The sequence below is a fragment of the Coturnix japonica genome, chromosome 11, assembly GCF_001577835.2.
Source record: "Coturnix japonica isolate 7356 chromosome 11, Coturnix japonica 2.1, whole genome shotgun sequence".
NCBI lineage: Eukaryota > Metazoa > Chordata > Aves > Galliformes > Phasianidae > Coturnix > Coturnix japonica.
Window position 1 is genome coordinate 4,975,349 of NC_029526.1, and position 26,998 is coordinate 5,002,346.

General features: G+C 37.6%; 1 protein-coding gene across 7 annotated transcripts in view; it reads left to right on the forward strand.

The window, feature by feature from the left end:
- The window catches only part of SALL1 (spalt like transcription factor 1), a 217,813-nt gene that overhangs the window by 86,947 nt on the left and 103,868 nt on the right, over positions 1-26,998 (forward strand). For all 7 annotated transcript variants that reach the window (XR_001557605.2, XR_001557606.2, XR_001557609.2 and 4 more), the window contains one exon: positions 25,380-25,613. The gene's annotated coding sequence lies outside the window, so the exon portion shown is untranslated. The remainder of the gene's footprint in view (positions 1-25,379; positions 25,614-26,998) is intronic.

The window sequence follows — 26,998 nt, forward strand, 5'->3', positions numbered from 1 at the left end:
TTATCCAACCATGTCTCTAAAAATGAGAAGATATAATAAATAGAAAAGGCAAAGAAAAAGAGGGCAACTGATAGATATAAAAAGAATCCAAAAAAGGACATATGATAAGGATGCTACATTTCCATGTTTTCCTGTAATTCTTCCATGTTGAAATAAATCCTAGAGTACTTCTCAGGCTTCACCATCCAATCATAATGTATGTAAGATAAAATAAAATCACAGTGATAAAATTGCAGAACCATTCATCACGCGCCTTTGAGTCTTTTCTGCACTCTGCATGATGTTTGTGTGTATGCTTATATATTTCAACTGTCTATCTGTCCACATTCAGTGTGCTGTTGTGTTGTACATAGAGGAACATGGATTCTATACACTGTGCTTCTACTCCATCCCTCTTTGAGGTTGGCTGCTTTCCAAATTATTTTTATTATTATTATTTTTTGGAGACTTCCATAAATTCTTTAGACTAAGAACCTGTTTGATTTATATTATGTTCATGTTTGGCAAGACAAAGAGAGTAAATAAATCTTAATTGTTGGAGAGCACAGAGTACTTGTGTTACCTGGATTTCTATTACAAGCCAAAATACAGGGCAATTACTAGCTTCTATATATAGTTATTTGTGGGAGTCTGCTGGCAAGAATAAAAAAGATTTGGTTTAGTAGCTTGGTTTGACTTGAAATCCAGTCGTGTCTCAGGCAAACTCCTAATTTTAAACAAAAAGCAGCTGTTTGCCTCTAGCTATACCGTGGGTATTTTATATCTGTTAGTGATTTATTTTCCTTTTTTGGTTTCAAAGTGTCTGTAAGGGTGATGTGAACTAAAGGAAGTTTACTGTATTCTCTGACTATGTTATTGCTCAGAGTCAATTGGGGAATGTTGTGTGCTGCTGTGTAAGCAAATCGCTTTGAATGCATCTTCCCAAACACAAATATTTACAGACACAGGTGGGGAGGGTGAGAAGGGGAGAAGGAAAGTTATCTACGGTCCTGCTATAGGGGAGTCAAATAGGGCAAAGTATTCTATTGCAGACTTACTCAGATGAAATGCTAGTTGATTTTTATCTGGTCTAAGCCAGGGTATCTTTAAATAAATCTCATGTTCCAGAGTAGGCCCAAAGTTCAGTACTTTCCTATGCTGGGTGAATTGTTCCATGCCGAAACTGTACATATCAAGTAGCTGTGCTGGTACACTAAAAAGTACTCAAGTGATGCTTAAACTTGCTAATATATACAGGTCTTTTTTTTCTTTTTCTTTTCTTTTCCTACTGTAACATCTACTTCTTGTTTCTGATTTCTGTCTGGGATCGCGTTTCCCTGATAAAGTTTTGGTTGCTGTTTTATTTTGTCATTTTTCCAAGAGCCTGCAACTCTTGCCAAAGACAAGAGTATAGATTGATATTTCATTTTGGAATAATGCCAAAGAGTGATGATGAGAGTAATCTTTAATTGCCTCTAATCTTGAGAAGGTGTAGGTGAGGCCTTTTTCTGGGGGGTTCCCTTTTTTTCTTCCTTTTTTTTTTTTTAAGAACAAACAAACAAAACTTTTCACCTAAAAAAAAAATAACAATTGTATTTGCTTCTGTTTCCATATAACTGCGACCTTATAACTGACCACCCTCATTTTGGGAAAGCAACAAATTTCAATAAGACGACAGAAAATGTTCAATCCCAAAAATGCATTCTGTGCCTTTTTTGAAAGATTGAGTCTTAATTGAAAAAAATCTGTAAGATTTCAGAGTGATCTTGCAACTGCTAATACATTTTCCAGAGTGAATTCCAAAAGTAAATTAACTGAAATAAAAATGTTCACTCAAGGAGTAGGGTATTTCTCAATGTGAGTAAGAAGGGTTATCCCACTTCCAGCTACTTTCCATAAATGGCTGCTCTGTAATTACAGCATGTGTTAAGTTAGAGGCTTGGCTGGATAGGAATATTTATAAAAGCTGACGTTTCAATAAATTGACCTGGTTTACAAGATTCTAAAGGAATAGCAAGAAATAAAGAAAATACCACCTGATGTGGCAAGTGAGGTTATTTCAAAACAAATCAAACAAAGTTCTGGTCTCTGAGCCCATGAGTACTCATACAGTCAATGGAGAAAACAAATCAAATGCTCGTAAATGCTGTTTTGGGGCTGACACGCAACTTGACTTGATTAGAAAACTAAATATTTAATTATTTGTGGTTTTGATTTTACGAATATTGCTTTCCTTAACTTGCTCTCTCAAGATGTTTGACGTCTGGTGAGAGAAACTGCGGATAATGTTTCCATGTGTGGTGCCCATACAGCAGATTTTTATTCTAGTGCTGTTTGCATAGCCCTTCTCATGCTGGAATCCCATCCATGTCTATGGGTGTTTCCTAATGAAGAATACAGAAACTGAAACATGAGATTAGAATTTGGCTTGAGAGTTCAAATCAGGTTCCTCCCTTCAGCCAGTATGATGCCATCATCATTTTGGTCCCCTGCTGCTTTTAAACAATGTAGGCTTAAAACAAACCCAGATTCCAGTGCTGTCTTGTCAGCGTGATCACATTTGGAAGGTCCCTGTTAGCATTTTATTTTTTTTTTCCGGTGTTTTTTTTTCCTTTTTTTCTTCTTTTCTTCATATTTTATTTGCACATGGGCTTGGTGGCAATACTGTCAACAAGCTTTTAAAGACCTGTTTACCATTGTGAGGTGAATGGATGTATTTGATACATCCAGAGTAGTCTGACAGGCTGAGCAAATGGCAAAAGGGTTGGAAGGTGAGGCAGAGGGGTAAGGTAAGCCTCCAGTGATTTTGATGGCCAGGTCCAGAGCTATGCCACCATGAGGAAAACATGCATCTTAATTGCTCTTTGTCTCTTCCAAAAACAAGCTCTCACTGAGGAGTGAAGTGATGCTTCTCGTATGCACAGTGCACTGTGTCTTTCTTTAAAATTGTCATGGCTTAAAGCTTTACAGTAACAGAGGCTTTGTTCTCGTAATGCTTGCAATGTGGGTGGCAAGGCAAAAGGCAGGAGCAGTCTGTGGCTGTGGCATGTGCTCTCATTCTAAAAATGAGAGAACCAGAAAGAAAAGCAAGGGGAAAAATGTGGTCGAGTATAATAGGAGCCTGGTGCTGTGGGATGGAAAACTCTGATTAAGACACAGATTTGAGGGTCTCGGTGGGTCTGCCTGTTGGAGAGGGTAGAGCAACGTGGGGAGGTTACTTAGAAAAGACCTGCATGTGGGAGGTGTTGTTTGGAGTATGCAGCTACCAAGAGAAAATGCTTCCTCCTGGTGTTGATAAAGACAAGTGTCCTTGGTTGTCTCCCTCCCAGTAGGTGCTGGTTTTGCCTTCACCAACCCTTGCATAAATGTAATGAAACCATCACTGTGACTTACGCGCCATTCTAATTATGAATGTAATTTAAGCATTCTTTTAGCCTTGTACACTTCAGTAACACTGGCAGGTATCTTCAATGACCAAATATACAAAGTTGTACAAATGTAACATATTTTGTGTTTGTGCAGGAGGTATCCTTGCATGAGAGAAATTCATAAGGCCAAATTTTTTAATCAGCCTGGTACTGAACACTCCATTGATTTCCCCTAAATCCACTGGTTTCTGTATTTCTTTGGAACAAAATGGCTAAATAAACCAGCACAGAAAGTCATGCACTCAGGCAAAAGGCTGTAGCTATTGCTGTGTGAAACCTCAAGACCTGAAATGAGCTTAGGGACACAAAAAGCCATTCATATTACAAATTACCCTTTGCTTTTGAACTGTAAATTATCTTTATTATTAGGCTAGCCATGGTACTGCAATTATTAGGTGCCCTGTGTCTAAAGGTTTGAGCAATTAGAAGTCCGGGGTGACAGTCTCATGATACAGAGTGATAAAATATGTCCAGTCAAGACAAAGAGATGGTCTATATTCGTGTCTTCAGCATGTATCGCAGGGAGCCTGGAAGCTGTGCTGCTCTTAAACATTTCAATTAGCCCTGACATGGCCACGGTGAGCCCACAGATTATCTCTATGTTGCTGTTAAGTTTTTATGAGGCTATCCCCTCAGATTACCCATTTCCACGGCAATCTATAAATCTGAAACTGCAACATCTGATTAATTCTCCCAGAAGAGAATAGTGAAGATACAGATTTTTTCATTAATGAAGTTTGTGCTGTTCTGAGGTCTCCTATATTCCAGCCATCGTTTTGCAGTTCTTTTTTTCCCATTCTAATCTCTTTCTTAAGATACCAAGGCAGGCAAGGGCTTCAAAATCATCCACTTTCTGTGGCCTAGCAGACTGACTTTTCTTGAAGCACCGTTTTGTAAACTGATGGCCATTCTTCATTATTTTCACTGTGAACAAAGCTGTAGTATACCATTATTATTTATTACAAACAATTGTTTGGCATCACTTTGCTATTGAGTGTTGTGCAGTCTTTCTCTTATACACCATATTCCAAATTAAAAGTCATGTGGCATTGCATATTTTCAAGCTTTGAGATCAAATGAACCCAAAAATGTTAAATGAAACTGAGCTAAATCTGCTACATATTTCCTGGTCCCAGATGGAAAATTTGAGAAACGAATCCTCCTTCCTCCTTGGCAGATAGGGAAGCTGAGGCACAGATGTCTATTTAAAGGTATTCTGGTGGCAGACAGAAGAAAATATCCGTCTCTCAGTTTCTGTCTTATCTGCTGGAGAACACTGGATGATATTCATGTGGTATTTCCTTCAACAAAGCAACGGCTTCACTGTAGCATTAGATAAATGAGCTGAATGATAAAAAGGCAGATAAGAATCCAGATGTCATGTGTAGGAATGCCCTTTTGATTAGCTTATGAACCCTTGAAGTAATGCTTCCTGGGTTCTGTGTCATAGAAGCCTCCAGAAAGGTGTCAGAAAAGCAACGTCATTCGTACGTCTGTATCTCTCATGTAAAGACCAAAGACACGCAGGCTAGATAACCTCAGCCCATGGAACGTGTTTTGTCTGGATTTTTAAAAGTTTTAAGTGTGACTATAGCATAGCAATAGTGCTCCCATCTCTGACGTTTGAAATTCTGTGAAGGAAGAGCACTGTTCTCCAGCTGTTCTCTCTCAGCCTTAACCTCTGGGGCTGCTGCTTCCCAAACTGCCCAAACAAAAAGCTTGGTGGTCACTTCTGCTTAGCTTGACTTAGCCATTTCAAACTTGCCACCTTCTGCCCATTCAGCAGCTACTGAAATTCCCTGCCTGGGCACAGGACAAGATTAGCTTTTATCCTACCTACATTTGCAGGAATAGTTTCTAAGCACAGGAATAATCTAGGTCACTGAAATAGGTCCAACAGTGGCCCACAGGGGTGCTGATGAGTCACCAGCAAGAAGTGTGGAAAATCCAAAGGTGCTACCAAGGCAATGGTCTGTGGAATTGCCTCTTTGGTTCTATATTAGAAGTTGCAATGCTCTGGCCAGAGGCCAACAACTCATCTTCATCTTTCTGTTCACAATAGGTACATGCTTTCATGTTCTCAGTGTGTACTTCTACTAACAACTGTCTTAAGGCAATCGAGATTATTTTCTGCCCCTATATCAAATGCATCAAGAGAGATGGAGGCGAATATTAGTGCAAGTCAAGTGAAAAGTGTTATGAACAACCTGGTAAAATTAAAGGTAGATATTTTGGGGGTAATTTTATAATCTTACTTTATTATGCATAGAGAATAAAGAGTTTATTTGGTTCAAATTAGATAAGCTTTGTAGGGGCTCAGAGGGAGGTGTTCCTTGCTTTTAATATTCTGTGAAATTATAGATAAATACAGGTGTTTCTATCACTTGTGCTTTATGTATTTAGGGTTTTTTGTTTCTTTCTGAGTTACATGTATTTATGCCGGGTATGTTTACCAAATATTCTGTTCAGCAGTGGTCAGCCTGAAGCAGCCTGCCATGCGTTTTCAGCAGTGTTATGCATATTGGTAAGAATGCCTGTCATCTCAAATCTCATACCAAACCTACAACTGCTCCAGTTAAATTCTACATCTGTCTTTTTCTTCCTTCATATTCTTTGGGTATTGCAGTCCACAGAAACCCATGCTACTAATGCATGCATTTTAAAACTGTTTGCTTTTGATTTGGGTTTTATTTTTTTTCTAAGATGTTGTCAGTTTGGTTGGTGCTATCTGATAATTTTATCACAGCTGCCCCATGCATGTTAGGATTTCTTAAAGTATTGCACTGTAAATTACAGAAGTAAAGTTTATGTTCTTTGTAGACCAAAGTGTCTTTTCAAATAATGAGTTCTATGCTTCCCACCTCCACTTTGCTTTTTCAACAAGAATTTTAGTTGTAATCAACTGCCTTCTCTCCCTCATCTCGATGCTTCCATCTCAGTTTAATTTACAAAGTATTTCTCATTGAAGCTTTTCATTTTCTTTCCTGCAGTAATATAATCTACCAGACATCAGTTTTCTAGCAAAGATACCAATGGAGTCGTGGAAATTTTAGTAATTCTTATTTTTTCTGACTTCTTTATTATTTTCTTTGCACGCTGATCTGTTTTAATTCCTCAGCAGATACAGGTGGCAGGACAGAGAATTTCCTTTCTTTCCATTAATGTAAAGGGAACAAAACTGCTGATGCACATGCCAACACAAGGAGCCATTCTGTGTATTTTATGAGCACCCACACCCAAAACTCGGGGCATTTGTCTGGATCTTTGGCAGCAAGAATGATTCAACTGACTAGTGGATGTGGATAGTATACACACAAACATCTGCCCTGTTATAGCCATAGAACTGTGCTATTTTATAGAGCCATGAGGTATCACACGTGAATCTTTAGCTGTAACAAAGGGCAGAGCCATTTAATTTTTGTTACACCTAGATGGCATCCAGAAGGGATGTACGTATCAAAAGTTGCCTGTCTTCAAGCTAGCTGGAAATATGGACATCTTTCATATCAGCTGTCCAACAGGCATAATAGGCATATAGTCACTGTATGAAATTCAGAGTATGAGATGTTATGCATTTTCTGCATATCTCAATTTTTCCTCATTCTTCATAACTGACTGTACCTCTCTTCTCTCGGTCCAACAAGACCTAATTTCCTTATTAGTCTCTTTCTTGTTAATATGCCCCTCTGCTCTGCAGATTCTAACAAGCCATTTCTCTCAACTTGCCTAACAGATTAACATAATTAAGTTAAATCACAGCAATTGTTTCCAATCTATATTTAGCTTAAAGTTTGCTGCTTCTGCTTCAGGTGTGAAGTTACCCTTATATTCCTGAAAGTTCACTCATTTTTTCCTGTATGTAGCAATTGGTCTTATGAGGTGCATTTTTCTCTGCAAACTTTATCTTCCCTTACAACATGTGAGATTGTTCCACCAAATGAGGATGTGTCAGAGTGCTCTGCATTAGAGCAGTGCGTGGTGTAACTCTGGTCACCTCAGCTGATCAGTGCTGCCTTGGCTCTAGAAATGTATGCATTGTGAATGATATCATTGTTAGGAATGTCATCCTTATAAAGAGAGACAAAAATAAAACACTGAAGGAAAAAAAAAAAAACAACAAAAAACAGCCGAGCTCATGCAGGCAGTAAAAGGAGAATCTGCATCATTAAACTGATTAGAAAGTTCCAGAGGGTCCTAGGTTTTGTGGCAAACTTAAAATGGCTCTTCTAAAAGGGCTAGTGAGTTCCTCTGTCTCTTTCTCATTACTGTTTAGTTCAACAAATCTTTTTTCTTTTCCCTTTTCTTTCTTTATCCCTCCTGATCCATTGCCCCTTTTCCCTGCCAGCTGGCTCCCTCAGCTGCTCATTGATCCCTCAGCTGCTTTGGCACTCCTGCTATCAGCACAACGGGAGGCAGAGCAGCCACACAGACCAATGCAGGAGTGAATCCCAGAGCTGCAGCAAAAACCCCCCCAAATTTGTTCACTTGCTCTCTCTCTCCCATAGCAACCCTATTTATAATGGTAGGTTGGCATTCAATAGTCATGCTTTTTGTAATAACATTAATAGCTCTGATGTTTTACCTAGTTTCTGCAGTTTCTGTAGGGTTTGAGTTCTGGCTGAGCTATGAAAGCCACATGTCACATTGCCATGAGGAAGTCCCTGAGTATATTAGCAGCCCCGGGCAGCTGCTTTGTGTGCTGCAGGATCAGAGTTTGCAAAAGGTAATGCTTTTAATTTGAGGGTGGAGCAGGAAAATTGTGAGAATAGATTTGGATCTGGCCATGATGATTTATGTATCCCTTTTTCTCCTCTTTGTTGGCTGACTGTTCTGTGTAAAACAAATGGCATGATGAGAATGAATTCAGACATGTCAGAATGATTTTACATAACTTATGCACACTTTCCATCCCCTGGAACATAGAAGGAAAAGGTGACAGAGATAAGCTGCAGCAATTTAGCAGATATAACTGCATTTGTTTCTGGTGTCATTTACGGTTAGGTACTGCAGGTCTTTGCTCATGGTAAAGATCAGTATGTCAGTAGCTCTCACTGTGACAGCTTTCAAGAGCAGTGGCTGAATTTATTTTCAAATTTTGATTCTAATGTACAGTGCCAGTGGAGGTGCATTGCACTGAGTGCTTATTGAAGCAGGTTTAGGAAGCATGGCCCAAAGCTTTCATAGCCAGTGGTGACTTAGTTGCCCAGACGTGCCAGTCTGTATTCTCTCTCCTCTTCCCTCCCATCTTCCTTCACGTGCCTGCACCAGGTTATCAGAAATACAGCAGATAAACCACGCTATTCAGTAAGGAAATTAGAAGTAAAAGATCATCTATTATATGACATATCGGAAGTATTCTTGTTATCTTTCTTTTCATGGTAAGGTCTGCGGATGTTTAACAAGGATTATCTGTATCAGTGCTATGCTGTATGTATCAGATTATCTTGACAGTGCTATGCTGTCAAGATACAAAACCTTGTTCAAATCCACCCAGCAGATCTGTGTCAGAATCAGAAATATCTGCATCTCTATCCTATCCTGCTATTAGTGAGAAAACCACTAGCCAAAGAATTCCATGCTTTGTTTGAAATCTGAATGAGGATTCAGAATTTCACATATGGTTCTTCTTCCTTTTTCACTGTGGATCAAGTTGAAATGGGAAGTCTTTAGCATCCCGTGTAAGGTATCAACACTGTAATACACTGCAGTATAAAGAAAGATGGCACTACTTTGTTTTCTGAATTCAGGTATCACTGGTGGCAAAAATAAATAAATAAATAAAGAGAGAAAAAAAGAGTTCTAATGGAGTAAGCCACTTAAGATCTGTAAGATCTGTGGGAATAAGATAAGCTAAAAGGAAAGGCGAGTAGCTATGCAGAGTTATAAATGGCTTTAAAATAATCATAATCATGAATATTGCAGAAGTCGTATTGGTAACAGCTTAAGTATATTTCCATAGGTGTTTCTTTATATTTACATATTAATTAGTAGATACGTAACATATTATGTTACTAGAATGTCTGTGATGTTCATGTTTTATTGACAGACCATTGTATCCAATAAAAGTTGCCAGATGTGGAAAATTAATTTCTACAGGCTTAATTGATTGCAGAATTTCTTACTCTGCCAGTTTTATTCTGTGCAATGCTGCTAAGTGTGCAGTGCCAGAGTAACCCTGCAGCTGGGTAGCTGCCCCTCTCATTCCGTAGTGGCGATGGGCACAGGAGATCTCTGTGTACCATGTAGGCCAGTCTCTCTTGAGATCTCCTGCTTGCAACAGACAGGAAGGGTAGATGAGTACCCCAGCTTAAACACCGAGGTTTAACATGAGTACCACAGTGCTTGAGTCTTTTTTCCCCATACCTCTTGGTATTGTCCTTTTCTGAATACGGATATTACTAGAAGCGTCAGCATTCTTTTGCTCATAGCTCCTTCACCAAACAACCCTGAATTTTGCTGAAGTGCAGAAGAATCTGCTTTGTACTGTGTACCCTCCCTGTGCTGAGGGCTGCTCCTGAGCTGCATCAGGCAGAGTGAAAGATGAGTGTGTGACCTCTGGAAGTTGCCTTCCTGGCTCCCCTCACCCAGAAATTGTGCCTACCCCCTTCTCACTTCCGTGCCTCTGCTGACAGCCCCCTGCAACAGCCTTTTAAAGGGTCTGTTCATATCTTAAAATGTTTTGGAGGAAAGAGAAAAGCTTTTTGTTATTCAAAGAATAGACCAGGACATTCAAGATCAATGCATCCTTGCCACCACACAGTAGCACCAGTATATTTAATCTCTATTTTTGAATGGTGGAGTATTTTTTGGAAAAGCCATTTTAAAACAAAGTTAATGTAAAGGTCCTCTCAGTGTTCTGTTCTCTTATGAGAGTCAATGAAGGACCATTTGCAGTTATGCTATCAGTGAGTTTTGTTATTTTCCTGACTGCTCCTTACATCATCTACTTTGCAAAACGAAAAAAAAAGAAAAAATGACTTTGAAAAGTGAAATTGGTATAACGAAATGTATAGTAACCTTTCAGGTCTTCATACACTAGCAATACTTCAGGAGCAGGCGATAACTGTGTTGCCACTGAGGTCAGCATCGTTTGACACTGTGAGGTGCGTAAATATTTGTCTCGCAAGATAATGCAGGCAGACGTGATTTGTGGGATTACATCCTTAACTGATATAGCTGTTTTCTAACAGCTAGGGTGATGGATGTAGCTCAACAAAAGTTATGAGCAAGCTCCTCAGATTTATCCAATTAATGTTTAGCCTTTTAGCTTCAAGATCTAATTTGTTTCTCGATAATACTAACTTTGCTTTCCTTGGTACACCCATCTTATTTTACTCTGTTCCATCATACCTTCATGTGACAAATAGGGAAGAAAGTACACTTTAGATAGCTATTTTATTTTACAAATATAAGGAAAATTACTATTTCTGCCTTATTCTTTCTTAATTCCCTAATGCAGGTGGATCCTTTGGTGGTTTTTAATACTGTTTCTGTGTTTCAGTTCAGTTCCATTTTCTATACGCATCTGAATCTCAAAAGGAAATGCAGTTAATGTGTGTTAAAGTAGTATTGCAAAGGGAGTTTTTCCATAAGGTTGGTTATTCTTTCAAGATTGGTATCTGTTTCCAAGCAGTATTTGCAGACTTCTTCCTTTTCTTGGATTTCTTTGTTGTTTAAAAAATATAGACCTAAGATCATACAATTTATCCTCATCTCTGAACTCAGCAAGCTTCAAGGCATCTTAAAATGGGGATTTCTAATGATGATGAGTGACAGCTTAAACTGAAGGAAATGGATTTAAAACCTGAGTGTGCAGTTACAAGGACAGACTTTTTGAAAATCCATGAGTAAATGTATGAATTTTGAGAGCCAAAGATCAGTGCAAATTGTTTCCCATGAGCCAGAAAAGCAGGAATATATAAATGATGATCCAGAAACCCAGAAGTTCTAATCTAAGTTTTTGAGAAATTAAAAGTTGATAAAGTTTAATCAGAATTGCTTCAGCATTAATTCTGCAATGACAGCAAGAACAATTTGGACAAAATAATTTCCTTAAATCGAAAGAATGTTAAAGCTGGAAAAATAAAAACTAAAAATAGAGAGGCTAGTCATTCATATAAGATCTGGTTTATGTAACATCTTTATCCCGACATTAATCCACAATAAGGTGAAGAGGTGACTGGGCTTTGGGTTGTGGTTTTCTGTTCGTTTGTTTTGTTAGGTTTTGGGGTGTGGTGGTTTTGTTTGTTGCTTTATTTTCTTTTCGTTTTATCCATATCTGTCTTTTTCCCCTTATAGCTGCAATGCAGTGCATGTTCTACCAAAAAATGTCACTTTGAAATGCAAACAGTATGTTCTAGATGCACAGGAGGAGTTCCAGTATTTTGCAATTAAAGCAAGCAGCGTGGCAAACAAGATGGAGATCTCCACTCAGCTTTCAGAGTGTGGTCTGCTTTTGTGACCTTAGTTTGAGTAACACAGCTGCAAAACACAAGTGCTCTGAAGGGACAAGACGATGGTTTGTTTTACAATCTTTTAGTTTATTTAGCAAACTAAAATAACAGTTGCTTTGTAGTCAACTTTGCTGGACAGATAAACAATAGTGACAATTTCATATGATGTATATAGACAGAAGAGGTTAGCTGCAACCCCTGAGTGATGGAGCTTGTCATATTCCCTTCTCCAGTAATGCACAAGGTTAGAAATCAATGTCTTAATCATGGGCAGCTCTGGGCAATTCAGATATATCACACACAAACAGGCTTCTAATTACATTTAAGAAATACATATCATACATATATAAACTGACATAAATATCAGAGTGGTGTTGCTAGCTGTCAAAATGGATAAGTATAATTCCCTCAGTGGCCCTTGACAGGTTCAATACCTGCTACGGAGGTGCTATGAACAGCATTATACGGCTGATTGAGTTATGACAGCTCTAACCCAACAGGGAAGCGAGGCAGGAAGGAATAGCCTGGGCTGCAGACAAATGATGATAAAGTGATCACTTTAAAGAACAATCTCCATAATATTTCATGCTCACTGCACGGTGTAAAGGCAGTCTTGACTGCGGGGCTAACTGCTCTATCAATTGATTTGATTCACTGCTGCAGCTACTCCCAGTCATAATATTTCAAATAAATGGTACCGTGGATAGAAATAATATCTGCATCAATATTAACCCTGAAAGGACTAATGGACACAAGCTATAATTTCCTGGACACCCTAATAATGCATTTTGACTGGGTTTGACATGGAATGATTTTTTTCTTCTCCTTTTATATGTATACATTTTATATAGAAAGAAAGAGACACCATATTGTTTACTTAAACTTACTTTCTTTTATGGCAATGAAAAAGCTTTGCAGCTCAAACCTCATTCACAGTTTCAAGTTTAATTTTAAAGGAAATTCTACTTAGTATTATTTTTAACTGTTTATAGGAAAAAATCTTATATTACAATTGCATTAATTAACTGAAAGGAGTGGGATGTTGAGCACATATTTGTATGTGTGTATTACCCAATTTTTGTGTGCATGTGTACATACGGAAAGAATCTGCTATGATTCATTTAAAGCAAACAGTAAAGGAGCTTAAAATTAATTATAAATGAGAATGGAGTCAACAAATTATATCCTGGCAACACAAGAAACCAGTAAATTCTAATGGTTATACAGGATGTTAGAGTTTCTTTTTCCTTTAGAAATAATAAGTGCTACGTGAGACAAGCTGAACATGTAAGAAGTAGAAGTGAATTTATGTGTTCATAACCTTAAATCAAACCTGATTTCTATTTTCCATGCAGTTTTTCACATACTCTGCAACATAATGGATGTTTATTCTCTTCTTTCATTCATAACACTGTGCTGACATTTAAGTCCCCTTTAAAGATCTGCTGTGCTTACTGTGAATCAAGTTGACGTGTATAAATCGTATAATTTTATTATTGTTATTCTTTTTCCACTACTCTCTGACTACTTGGCCATCTTTGGACTGTGAGTCCTTAAGGTCAGAGTCATGCTCACAGATATAGAAGCTGTATTAAAAATAGCATTTCATGCATGCTAACGAGTATTAACCTGGATAGGCTTAACAACCTATTTCTCTGATTATTAGTTTGTACCTAGATAAAGAGTGTCCTTATCAGACTTTCTTTTTGTTGTTGTTGTTCCCATTTGTCACTTACTATAAATCAGGGAGATACTTAGGTTTGAATCTCATGTGGTTTGTTTATATTTGAAGCAAAAATAGAGGTATTTTATGAATGGCCCTTGGTGAATGCTTTGACTGCAGAAGTGGCCTTAAAGAAGTTTCAGAGGACCCCATTTTATAGTTTTCTAGAAGGTGCGGGGGCAATAATGCTATTTCTCAGGATGCAAAGTAAAGCCTGAAGGTTCCAACTGAGTTTGGAAGGCTGGCCTGAATCTAAATTTGAAGTTAAAAATTATAGAAGATCAGCATTGACTCAACCACTGTTTCTGAGAGTTTACTGTGTCACAGAAGTACCATTTTCCTTCCTTTTTGACTTGAGTTCTGTCATACTTGTTGCTTGCTAGCATGCTTACCTATAGGTCAGTAACAATTTTACAAGAAATGAAAGGACATGGCTCTCATAATGTGTATTTTGTTGTTCTGCGTTTTCTTAGGAGCCTGTACCAATAGTCCAGGTCTGCTTTCTGTAGATCACTACTCACTACTCCAGTATTTTACCAAGACAAGTCTTCGATTTCCCTCCTTGCTTCCTGTCCTACCTGTTTCTTTTGTTTCCTTTTCTCCTGTCTTACAATGGATGGTGCTAGTTTGCTAGTTTTATTTTTCCATTTCAATCTATTGCCTCCAACTTCTTACCGATCTGGTAATCTTTTGATACTTCTCGCCTCTTCTCTAAACTTATTCAACTGCTTTTTGTCTAAATCAGTTTCAGATTTCTGGCTTAAGTCATTCAGTTCCTATAAGTCTGTCCTTGCCTGGCTCTTCCAATTTATTCCTCTCCATCTTTTGATTGTATCTTTTGCTCCCACTTTGCCTTTCTCTCTGTGTGCCGTGGCTGAGTTACAGAGATGGTCTCCAAATGCAAACTAAACCCCTCTCACTAGTCAGAAACCTTACAGATATTTTCCCTTCTTTAAATTAAAATACTGGCTTGTCACATCTGATGTTTCTTCATGAATATCCAGCATATAATAGTTAACATAGAACTTTGAAGTTTCACTGACAGCCCCTTGCAACAACCAAACTTCTATTTAGTGTTGCTGTTGTTGATTGCATTGTCCAGCATTACAGCTCTGTCACCAGACATTTGACTTGGGCTTAAGCCTTTTGTGTCTCGAAATCTAGGCCATATCATTTTCAGAAATGGATTTCCAGAATAGAGAGCATGCCCCGCCCATTTTGTGCAACATAAACTTTTCTCCTGATTCTCATCAGTATCCATTTTTTGCTGGATACTAAAGTTCACTGGAGATGCACAGTCAATTTGCATATGACCAGAAGCCTTTTGGAAAGCCTGTTAACCTAAACTACTTCTTTCCTTCTTCTCTTATTCATCTTTCATTAGCTCCATCGCACCAATAGTAAAATAGTTGTTTTCATGTTTGCTACTTCCTTTCCCATTCTTTATCCTCCATTCATCATCAAGACATCAATCATGTTCCTCACCAAACTTGTTATCTTGCAAAGCCCTGCTAAATGTCATTTTGACTATGGGTCCAAACATTGCCAATTAAGCTCCAGCTTGAAACTGTATCAAAATTTGCTGCATATGGGTATTTTGTTTTGTGTTACTCCTCTCAATACTGTCATCTTTTGCTGTTCTCATTGTACTCTCTAATCTCTATCTTTTTAATGGGTTATAAGACAGTTAACACTGTCTTTTTGCACTGCATTTGCACAGTATCAAAAATAGCACTGTAGCAGTAAAGTAATTAAGAGAGTAGTAATAATAAAAGTAACTTCTACACCAGAAAGAGCTGTGAATTCAGCCAAACTAAACTCAAGAAAAAAATAAATATTTCCAAATATGAATTATTTCACAATAGGGCCTGAGACTTAATATCAATTTCAGATGTGTCAACACAAAGCACAACTTCTTAACTGGGCCAGCAATGTGCTGTTTAAATGTGATAAATTACAGAGTTGCATCCATTTTCCAGCTAATGTAGATGAAGTGTAAATACATGATGATAACTGAAATGCATCCCTTTACTGTATTGCAAATGGGGAGGTGGGAAGACCCTCAATATTTTCAGGGCCAAAGAGAATCACGGGAGCAGCTTTAAAGATTAATTCCTTGTGTCTAGTTTAAAACAAGATTAAATTAGCTTGTGTGAGCTGCTGTTAGCAGATGCACTATTACATTATGCATGATTCCTGACTGCTCATAGCATGAACAAACTGCACAGTGTTCCATTAGTGATTTTCAATGCTGTGCTAAGCTTTAAGTCACATAGACAGGCCATTGTATTGGGTTTACTTTGCGGATGTGTTTTCCAGGCAATTTCACAACCTACCTGATCACTGTTATTGATTGACTGGGTTTGAAATGGATAAAAGAATTAACCTGTGTAAGGGTAGCGGAATGGGGTATATACAGTATCCTATATACTTAGTATGATCAATAGTACTCTAATGTAGAAAATTTAACCAGACAGGGCAAAATTGTCTTACCGACCTGCATCAATCTTTGTGCTCCCCACAGTGTCTACCATTTTACTTATGCTATATACATCTATATACATATGCTGTTATGCTTTTCATTGCTTTTTTTTTTTTTTTTCCTTGGACACATCTCTTTCTACTATTTTTTGTAATCTTGTGAATGTACTAATATAGGTACTCTAAAGCAAACTTAAGAACTCCTGAACAGGGATATTTTCCCTCTCTTGTGTCCACTTTTGAAGGGAAACACAGGCAGCTACACTTATCTGGAAACTCTCCTGTTTCATCTGTAGAGAATTCCCACTTTCTCTCACCTACGGTCTGGCCATCTTCTTCTGCTAGTTCTACTGCATGACCAGCACAGTTCTGCTTTCATTCATGGTGTCCTGTCCTACCCCCAGCATCTTTCATTCAGGCACAGGTCTTAGTCATCTCCAGCTCCCATTTATATTTCCCACCCTACTTTACCTTACGTGAGCTGCACACACACACATTTTTGGTGCCATTATATGATTATATTTATTGTATATGCTTGCCAAATAGACAATACCTATGTTTTTTGAATTCCAATTAACCTTCCCATCTGGATGCCTACATGTGTGAACTATTGTAGGGAACCTGCTATAGCAGAGGGGCTGGACTCAATGGTCTCTTGAAGTCCCTTCCAACACTGTGATTATGTGATTCCCAATATTGGCTAATTAAATGTTTATTAGTGAAAACACAATAAGCTCAAATTTGTATAACTATTTTGTGGAAATAAAACTAAGTTAAGGCTACTTGAAATCTTTATCAGAAACACTTCTGAATAAAGCATTAGAATTTTTATTTACCCCTGAAACTAAAATAGTATTTTTACATTGTACTCTTGTCATGTAATTAGGATCAGGAAATAAGCCTTAACACAGCTTTGGTTGCATTATGTTTGCTCCCTCCAGCATCAAGAAAGCATTAAATACACCAAACTTTTGGCCATCTGGGAATTCCTGCCCTCCTGGCCAACTCCTTTTCTTTCTTGGCTAACTTTCTTTATTCACAACCTCTAAAGGAAAAGCCACCCAGAAAGGCATTTCTGTCTCTTCTTTCAAGAATCCCAGGAGACTTTAGGAAAAAATAAGCAAGAAGCAACAGTACTACTTCAAGTTTTTGCTTATCCCACAAGATGGGAAACACAAAGAAGGAAGGGGTTGTTTGATGCATTTGTAGAATACATTTCTGGTCTGCTACTTCCAGGACAGAATTTTAGCATAATTGATGTTTTTATATTAATTTAGAATGTAAATGTCTGTGCGACTTTTTCCTTGCAAAATTTAGAAATCTCACCATTTTATTCGGTTATGAAATGAATATTGCTTTGAATCATGTCCTGAAAATGCAATTCATTCATCTGTAAACTGTATTAGGAAATTGATTACAAAGAAGGTTATATCCTGAGCTGATGTAGTCTTTGTCTTTTGCCTCGAGCTGTATCTAAACTCACAGTCTCTCATGGTAAATATTCTGTCATATAATTTTGCAGCACTTTCCCCCACAGCCTATGAATATTAAATTTTCTGTAGTTGTCAAAGCCAGCAGCTCAGAGCTTGGAAGTTCTTCAATAATTCCAGCACTGCTGGTCACTCTGGCTATACCCTTCATCCCTGTAGCTTTTCCCTGTAAAATGGGTGTTGGAGGGGTTGCTCACTGAGCTGACGTGTTAGCTAATGGTTTTAATATGAACTAATAAAATTACACAAAACTGGTGACATTCCTTGGAGGTAAAATTGATTGCAGAAGTTACCACATGACTTCAAAATGCTATTGTTATTGTTTAAAGAAACCAATAATTCAAGACCTGTTTTTTCACTTGTGCCAAGGGACATAGAAATTAGGGGAAAAAAAAAAAAAAAAAGAAAAAGAAAAACCAAATCAATCACATGGCTTTAAATGTGAAATCTTTCTGCTGAATCCTCTGCCCAAGCAGGACCAACTTGGGTGGTAAGGTCAGCAGGGTGACAGAGCTGGCTAGCTGTGTCACTCCTTTACCAACACATGCTGTCCAAGCACCATGGAATTGTTGCCAAGTCTCAGCATGGCGGCAGCAGTACCAACAGAGGAGTTAGCAATGTACAACATTTAAGGGAGACCGCTGCAATTTCTAAGCAGTCAATGTAAACAAACATTCTCACAGAAAGCAAAGGCTTTGTTCAAAACCAAACTTGCTATCTACATTAAGCATTTGCAAAGCAATGCAGTAGATACTGAATAAAAGGCCACTGAAATTTTTTATTGCTAGGGGAAAAAAGGTCCAAATATTCCTTGCCAAATTACTGTTTGCTTGGGGCTCTATTACCAGTTGAACACTCATTGGTCAGCAAATTGGTCACGTTATTTGTTAGTAAATTTGAGAGTGCAGAATTATTTATTGGTAAATTAGAGATGGCAGAATTATTGGTTGGTAAGAGAAGAATTGCAGTGATTTGTTAGCAAATTAGAGAGGCTTGGTTTTGTCTGTAGGATAAATCAAGGTTGGTCAGATATTGGAGGCCAAATTAAAGATGGCCATATTATTTATGGTGAATGCTGAAATCCTGCTTTGTGTGTTACAAGCAAGTAAACGTTGGGAGGGGTTGCTTGATTCTTTTTTAGTTTTGCTTTTAATTTTTTTCTGGTTTATATTTGTATTTATATTTGCTTTTGTGTTTGTGTGTAAGTAAACAGTTTTTTTTTCAGTTGATTCATGATAGAACAATGTGTTAGCTAAATCTGTGCAGAGTGCCAAGGGACTTCTGCAATTGGTTAAAGAAAGATGTTAGAATGCCAGAACTAAAATATGAAGCCTTTACTATTCTAGAGTTAAGCTGGTGCAGTGCAGGCAGTATGAGTTATTCCTTGCTGGCCCACAGTCAGCTGGCACAAGCAGAAGCTAGTGATGTGAATCCCTTTCCTGAGAAGCTGCCCCGCTGCCAGCTGAGGGCTGTTGTCCTGCTTTAGTTGTCAGTGAACTGGGATCAGCAAGGACATGGAGCAGTAGGGCCTTCAAAGCAGGACTTCCTGCAAAGAGTGGGGATTTCTTTGGACAGTGGTAGTCTGTCTACTTTGTCTCTTGCACAAAAGCTAAACCACTATGCCAGCGTTAATAAGCAACCATTCTTACCATGCAGTAAGTGTTTTTTGGTGGAGAACTGCAACTGAGATTGCTGTGTTCTTGTTAGACAACTCTGAAAGCAGTATATTTGATCACAATTTCACTATCTTTCTAATGAAATAGAGTAATGCAGTAGAAGCTCATATGCTTGCTTGTCTCTAGTGTATCTATCTTCTTGCTTTGCTTTTATCTGCAGAATTTCATCTTGGAAACAATCTTGATTTTTCATTCTGTATATAGAACAATTTGGTATCATTCTAGAACATTGTAAGAGAAGTGCATTTTACTTGAAAACTTTGCAAACAATGTGCAGAACACAATGGTAAAACAATTAAATCATTTTAGATTTTAACAATGCTGAAGAAAATAATAGAATAGTTAGTAAGAAATGTCCATGGCTGTTTATATAGCTGTTAAATTCTGTGTACAATGGAGACCAACACTAATTAATCAGTTTTACTTTTCCAAAGGGACAATTCATAACTGTTTTGACAATAATACAGATGGAGCCAGGAAAGATGTATTTTAAAACTTGAAGTCTTAAATTTTGAAACATTAAAATTTGCTTTTTATATGAACTCCTGTAACAACAGTGCCCCTACCTTTCCTGTCTACTAATTCTGCCAAAAATGATGTGTTTATTTGGAGACAGTAAAATATGTTTGACGTTTTTAAGACACAGCTAAGGGGGAGATTTTGTAGAAGAGAAGGGGGTGAAAAGGAATTTTTATCCTGCTGAAGTAGCAACACGATCACAAGATATCTGGGTTTTATAAATCTCCTGGATTGAGATAACATATGCTGCACATTTTTTGGTGTTTTCATGAATCAAAATGTTAGAACTTGCAATTCATCAGAGCATTTCAGCAATACAATGATTGTTCAGTGTTGGGTTCAGCTTGAACTGCTCATCTGGAAAGTTTTAGCTAAAACCATTACAATTAATTAGAAATGGTTTAACCATTTCAGAAGAACATAATTATAGCTCCCCTCTCCCTTACCCTGTGTAGATACCTACATAATCTGCTCTCCAGAAATGGAGTAATCCCATTGGTGCCAATCACATTCTGTTCTCAACTCTCAAGATCAAGTAGGCTCACATTGTAAGGTGAGGTGTACTTGAGCCTACTTGAATCTCAGCCTGAATTGTTGTGCTATTCAGGGTTTTCCCTCTGGTGATTTGTTTCAGGCCATTACAGACTTTACATTCATATCAAGATCTGGAGTATTGAATTGGGACAAACTGTATTCAGCTGCTATTCAAACATAGGAGGAGCAAAGATGGTATGCAAAGAAAGCAGGACAGTGTGGATGGTATTGTATTTTTTTTCTCCCAATAGAATCTGATAACTTTTAACAAAAAATGGCTTGATGTGGGAAGGTGGAGGCAAGCCATGAGCCTTTTATTAGAAAAGACCATGATTTGGAGTCTATTTAAAATGAACACAGACATTTTAATTTTTTTTTTTTACTAGAAATTGTTGGTAAAACAATTGCTGTAAAATAAAATTTAAAAGTAGGTTGATTCCTCAAGCCATTTATCTGAGTTCTTCCTGAGTTCAGTGCAGAAACTGAGATAAATCATTCTACTATGGCTCTATGAATCTACCTCATCTTCTAACTTGTTATAACAGATAAAATCACAGTTAAATTTCCTCAAAAATTCATGTTTATCATAAGGTTAGTAACAGCAATAGTATGTTTCCCATTACCTATTAATACAATTAGTAAAAAAAATTAATAGTGGGAGTCTTCCTAAAAATATAAAATGTAAAATGAAAGGCTTGACCAATCTACATAGGAAATCTTTGTTCCAGCTGTAATATTCTTCCATTTTGCTCGAGTTAAAAAATATCTACAATTCAACGGTTGCATTTCATAGAATATCCGGAGTAGGAAGAGACCCATGAGCATCACTGAGTGCAGCTTCTGACCATACACAGCAGCCTAGGATTTAAACCATGTATCTGTGAGCATTGTCCAAATGCTTCTTGAATACCAACAGGCTCGGGACCATGACTGCTTCCCGGGGGAGCCTCTTTCCAGTGCCTGCACACATCCTCATGTGTCCGTATGGATTTTGAGAAAACATTTGGGAATTTTCGAAAATATTGCAAGATATTTCTGAACAATATGGCAGCTCTGCCTGAGAGCAAAGGGTTGGAACCACATGATCTTCAAGGACCCCTCCAACCTAAGCTGTTCTGTGATTCTATGAAAAACAATAAGAGGAATTAACTGAATACTGTACTGTTCTGAATTTGGTCAACTCTTTGTGAGTTTCATGTATCAATTTATATCTCTATAACTATAAATTTCTTTGGCAGGGTTTTTTCTTCTCATCACAGATTTTTATTTTTTTTTTCTCTTTTGTAGGACTACAAAAGTAATCACTAAAATCTGAGAAAATAAATCACAGCCAGGAGTGCAATAACAGCAAAATAGGTGAAGTTTTGAATCTAGAGACTGACATACTTCAGAAAATTTAGCTTTGCTATTTGAAAAGAATAGCATGAAATGTTGTAGTCTGACATACATAGTATGGTCAGAAAATAAATTCTAAAGCCATAAATAAATGTAAACAAATGCATATTGTCCTCTCTGCCAATTGCAGATATTTGAAAAGCCAACGGCTATTCGAATTGTGCTGTGAACAAACTATTCTCCACTGTAGGAAGAAGATCTTCCCAGGATTCAAATACATTATTTTTCATCTTCACTGTGAAGAGCTTTTTCCTCTTCTTTTCTTCATAGAATAAAAGGCCTTTCTGTTCTTTCAGTTGTGCAATCTCTGCCTTTTAGGGGGAGTTTCTGCTCCACTCACCCATCACCACCACCCAGCAACTCTGCAGTTTCTGTGCTTGATCTTGGAGAACAATTGGTAAAGGGGCTGTGAAGAAAGAAAAGAGAAGTGCGCGCATGTGCGCACACATACTTTTTCACAAAAGAAGGGAGGAAGATTGGTGATCCTAAGAAAAGCAACTTAAAACATCTCACAGGTAGAAATGAGAGCACTTCCTAGTCTAGCTGTGTGATCAGAAAGGCATTTGAAATCTTACATTTAAATGGCTTAGGCAGCTTTGCAGTTGCATGGCAATTTTGTGCATTTGCATTTATGCATTCAAATAGGCAGTTTGAACATAGTCGACAGTATCCGACATAATCCATTTAGGTATTTCTGTCACACTGCACTTTCTTAAAGCAACAAGTCTGGGGACAGTCTTTATTTTTTCAGTTATATTTTGAAATAATATTAATTTGATTCACTCTCCAAGCTTTCATGGATAGGCTTGGATGGGTTTGAATTTTGAATTTGGATACTTAAGGATCTGGTGTGTAGAAGCTGTGTAGGCTGTGCTGTTGAAGGGCTAGGAGGAGAATGAAATCCTTCATTGCAAGGTCATGGTGGCTTGGCTGCTTGCAATTTACTTGCAGTTGAAGACTGTTCAGTGGCAAATGTGGAAGAATGTGGCATGTGTCCACACTGCCAGGATCATCAGCACGGCACACTGGTATTGTCTATGGTAGCAGGAGCTGATGAAGAGATGTGAAAGGAGCAAAAGTTTAAAGATACTTACACAAAATAAGTATTCTTTCTCCTATAGCAAATTATTTTATGTTAGTAGGTTTGTCCTATCTGTCGTTTATTCCGTTTCAGTCATGGTCATTATGCATCCGGCATCCTTCGTTAAGTACTGTGTATATTGTATACTGGTTACGTTCAAATACAACTGCCTAAGCTAGTTTATACAAAAAAGTTTTTTTTTGTGTGCACATGCACAATTTCAAAAATACAAGTATATTTAATTTGTCTTTACATAAAATTGGCTGATGAATGACTTCAGGCAGTGATGCACTTCTATTCATGTATTCTGTGTGTTTTACTCTAACTAAATGTGGTCACTTTAATTTTGTGAAGTAAATTGAAAGGAAAGTCCTGTGTAGACTATTGTTTTTTTGATGGTGTCCTAACCTTAGTAAGAAGAAAACTGGGCCAACTAGTTCTTGCTTTTATTAAAGTTCCTGTTGGCAGCACACTGTTGGGACACATTAATCTTAGTATTAATACTGAGGAAAAGGGACTAAGAAGCCTAGGATGAATAAATCATTCTGGAGCCCATTTGGATCCCTTGGCACCTTCCCGGTTATATTGTTGGTGGATGAAAAGGCTTCTCTAAGTGTTAAAGGGTTGGATAACACAATTGGCTGATTGCAAAATTACCCACAACAATGTGTGAGTGTTCTGCTAGAAGTAGGAAGAAAAGGGTGGGGTGTTGGGAGCACCTGTTTTTGTGCAAAAAAATAAAAAAAATAAAAAAAATAGCATTCTCAAGAGTGCTCGTAGCGAGTTTGAGAGCTGGTGCTCATAAGGCTTTGTCACTGAGAGCAGTGAGAGGTTTTCCATTCTATTCCAGTTTCCATTCCAGTTCTGAGGTATTTGTTGATAACAGGGAGAAAGAAGAATAGTTGAAATGCATCCTCTCATGTTGTCACTTCATTAAGATTTTTGGAGGCCAGGGGACAGGGCATATTTTTTCATTTCAAATAAACCAAAAGTGAATTTTTCTATTTATCTTTCTCTTGATGACTAATTCTGAAATACGCTGCAAGATAAAATTGCCAGACTCCAAAAGTGGCTGCTGACATCAGAGAGAGATTGTCACACAGTAGTAGCTAAACATTTTCAGTGGCAGCCAGTGAACAATTACATGCTACAATTTACACTGTCTTCTCTAGCATGTACTTTGACTGAAGAAGCACCTATTATTAGCCAGGCAATAATCAAATACTTAAAATAGGCATGTAAAAGAAGATTTGGAGAATAATGCATGCTACCATTTAATAAGCATTTCACTCCCTCATTAGATGCACTGAAGTGTAGAAACCCAAGCTATATTGCTGTATTTTTAGCGGACAAAATTGCTGTTGAGATGGTTATGTTTTCTCTTTGAGTTTTCTTCATAAAATAACCTGGTTTTATAAACACAGATCATCTGTAATGCAGTGTGCCCTGGTGGCGCAGTGGTAGGAATGCCGCGTTGCAATAGCGGAGGCCCTGGGTTCGAATCCCCCCTGTGGCGCAAGTGGTAGAAGTGCCGCTCTGCTACACAGGAGACTCGAATCCCGGGGGTTGGACTCGATGATCTCTAAGGTCCCTTCCAACCCACACGAGACTATGATACTATGATGATACTATGATACATTACATGTATAGGATGTTATGTACAACAATTTTTTGGATGACTTTTAGTTGTTAGATGGCACAAATCAAAGTCAAAAGAATACTGAAACTAGAAGAGTGAAAAACATTATGAGATGTCTCAAAACATTTCATTTTCAATGAAATAATAGAATATCACTATACCATTTGTAACATAAATGGGATCATTTGAAAGCTATCAATGTGTTCATGTTCTGATATAGATATAGATAGCTGGTTGTTAGTGAACTTGGGAAGTAAATGCTGCTTTCACATACATATGTTTCATGTAAAGATGTTGATTAGTAACAGTTTACAATATGACAACTCAAGCAATAGATGATGTTGGTAATGAAACGCCAACATAGAAAAGATGGGCAAGAGCCACTGTTTATATTTGTTTGCTTCAGAATGTGAATTTGTAAAGGAAGTGCAAATGATTTAGCTCATTTCTCTATAATGACAGAGCATCTAACTTCCTTTCTTCTCACTCTGTTTCTGTCATAGACTTACACTTTAGTACAGTGGCTTGTGTAGTGACCTAATGTTTGGTTCAATTTGTCCAGGATAGGCAATGAGCAGTATAAGTGTGTTTCTATTCACATACTTCCAGATTGGTTAGTTTATATTAAAATTACTATTTTTATAAAACTTAAGTTAAAGAGAGACAAAATGTAAACTTTTTTTTAAATCTCCACTTCTTAGATATAATCTTAGAATATACATTCACCACATGGCGGACTTAAGCTTCACTTACTCTTATACCTTTGGCCTTCTGTCTTGAGTGGTACAATAAATAATATAAATAAATAAGATGTAAAGACTGACAGAAAAATAAAGCTTCCATCAGGAATAGCACCTCAGTACTGCTTTTTCCGTGACTACTTTGTGGAATTTGGAAATCATGAAATCTCACTGTAGGGACTGGGTAATGATTGTCATTTTGTACTAAAGCAGATGATCATCACCTATTTCTCAATTTCAGGAAGTCCTGCAAGGATGTTCTACTGCAGAGAAGTAAAGCCTGCATTCTTGAGCATCCACTTTGAAATCACCAACTCAAAGAAGCCAGGATCCACATTACATCCCCAGGAAGATCTAAAATCTTTGGAATTTAGAAGAAAAACTATTCTGTGCAGCATAATAAACCTGTTGGGAAACAGAAGACAAAGTCCTGCCTGATCTAAAGCCGTGAAAAGCTTTCAACTCACAAGAGAAGGTAAGCTCAACCCAAATAGAAAGTGGAACAATTTTATAATGGTATTAAGAAAAATCAGTGATTTCCAAGTTATGTGAAGTAAAATGCTATCATAATCAAAAATTGCTTTCTAAATTCCTCACTTCTTTATTTTCTTGATGGGAGCTGTATTGATAAAGTCTGAATTGTAAAAGCATGTAAAAAGTCAAGATTGTTGCTTTAATATTTAAGGACAGATATTCAGCTAACGTAGATTATTTTTGATGTCTTGAACTACCATTATATTTTATTTGGTTTTTATTTCTTTTATTTCTTAAAATAATATTCTATTTTATTTGGCCATGCACCCTAAGTGTTACTAGTCTTGCCTGCTTATATGAAATATCTTGTGACGATTTGGTCTTAAATGAGAAAACAAGGTACAGAGTATTTTTCTTTCTTTTCTTTCTTTTCTCTACAAATTACTGTAAAAATAAATATCCTTTGAAAATTACTGCCTGTCTGCGTAGGACCACCTCAGTTAGTTGTTGCTACATGCAGAAATAAGTTGTGTATTTTCCCAGCCTTCCAGAAGGTAGGATAGTGCAGTCATGCTAAGGGATGTTGCGAATGGGTTTGTATGCAGTAAAAAAATCTAAGGAAGAGAATGCAAAGTAATACCTGAGAATTTAAGTTAAACACCTCAAAATGGAAAAGAGTGCTGTGAGCAAACTAGAAAATGGAATGAGAACAGGAATAGTAGTTTCAGCTCCTAAAATACTATAGTATTTGAATTTAAATTCTGCAATACTATGTATTTGGAATTTTCAGGCCAAGTCCGTAGCAAATTACAAATTACTTACATGCTGTGCTCACACACACATAAAGGAATGGTAGAAACAGCTGCTGTTGGCTCTGTAGTTTTGCTTCGAGTGATTCCTAAACTCAGCCAACAAACACAGTTCTCCTTAACTTGTAGAGCTTCTGGTTTGTCTTGGCCCACGAAGCCCTTTGTCCTCTGGCAAAATTTCACTTGAAACCTCAAGCAAATACTGTTTGATCTTTTCCAACTTGTCTCAAGGAAGAATATCATGGTTTCAGCTACCCTTCTTCCTCTGAAGGGAGGCAGGGAGGGGGGAGCTGTATGTGAGGAATCATCTGTGTGCAGACCTAGTCTCAAGAGTCCCAAGAAGTCTTGAACAGCTGTGACTTCTGTGCTTACCATGTGCACTTAGGAGAAGCATTTGCCAGGGAAACCACTGACATACATATAATGGATCTTACTATATTTTCCATCTGCATTTTCCATGCAGTTTACCTGGCACTCTTAACCTCTCCAGAGCTAGAGGACTGCGAAAACTTCCTCTTTGATTAGTTTGATGTGTTACCTTACAGGGATAGGAGTCAGCACACTTCTGTTTGGGGAA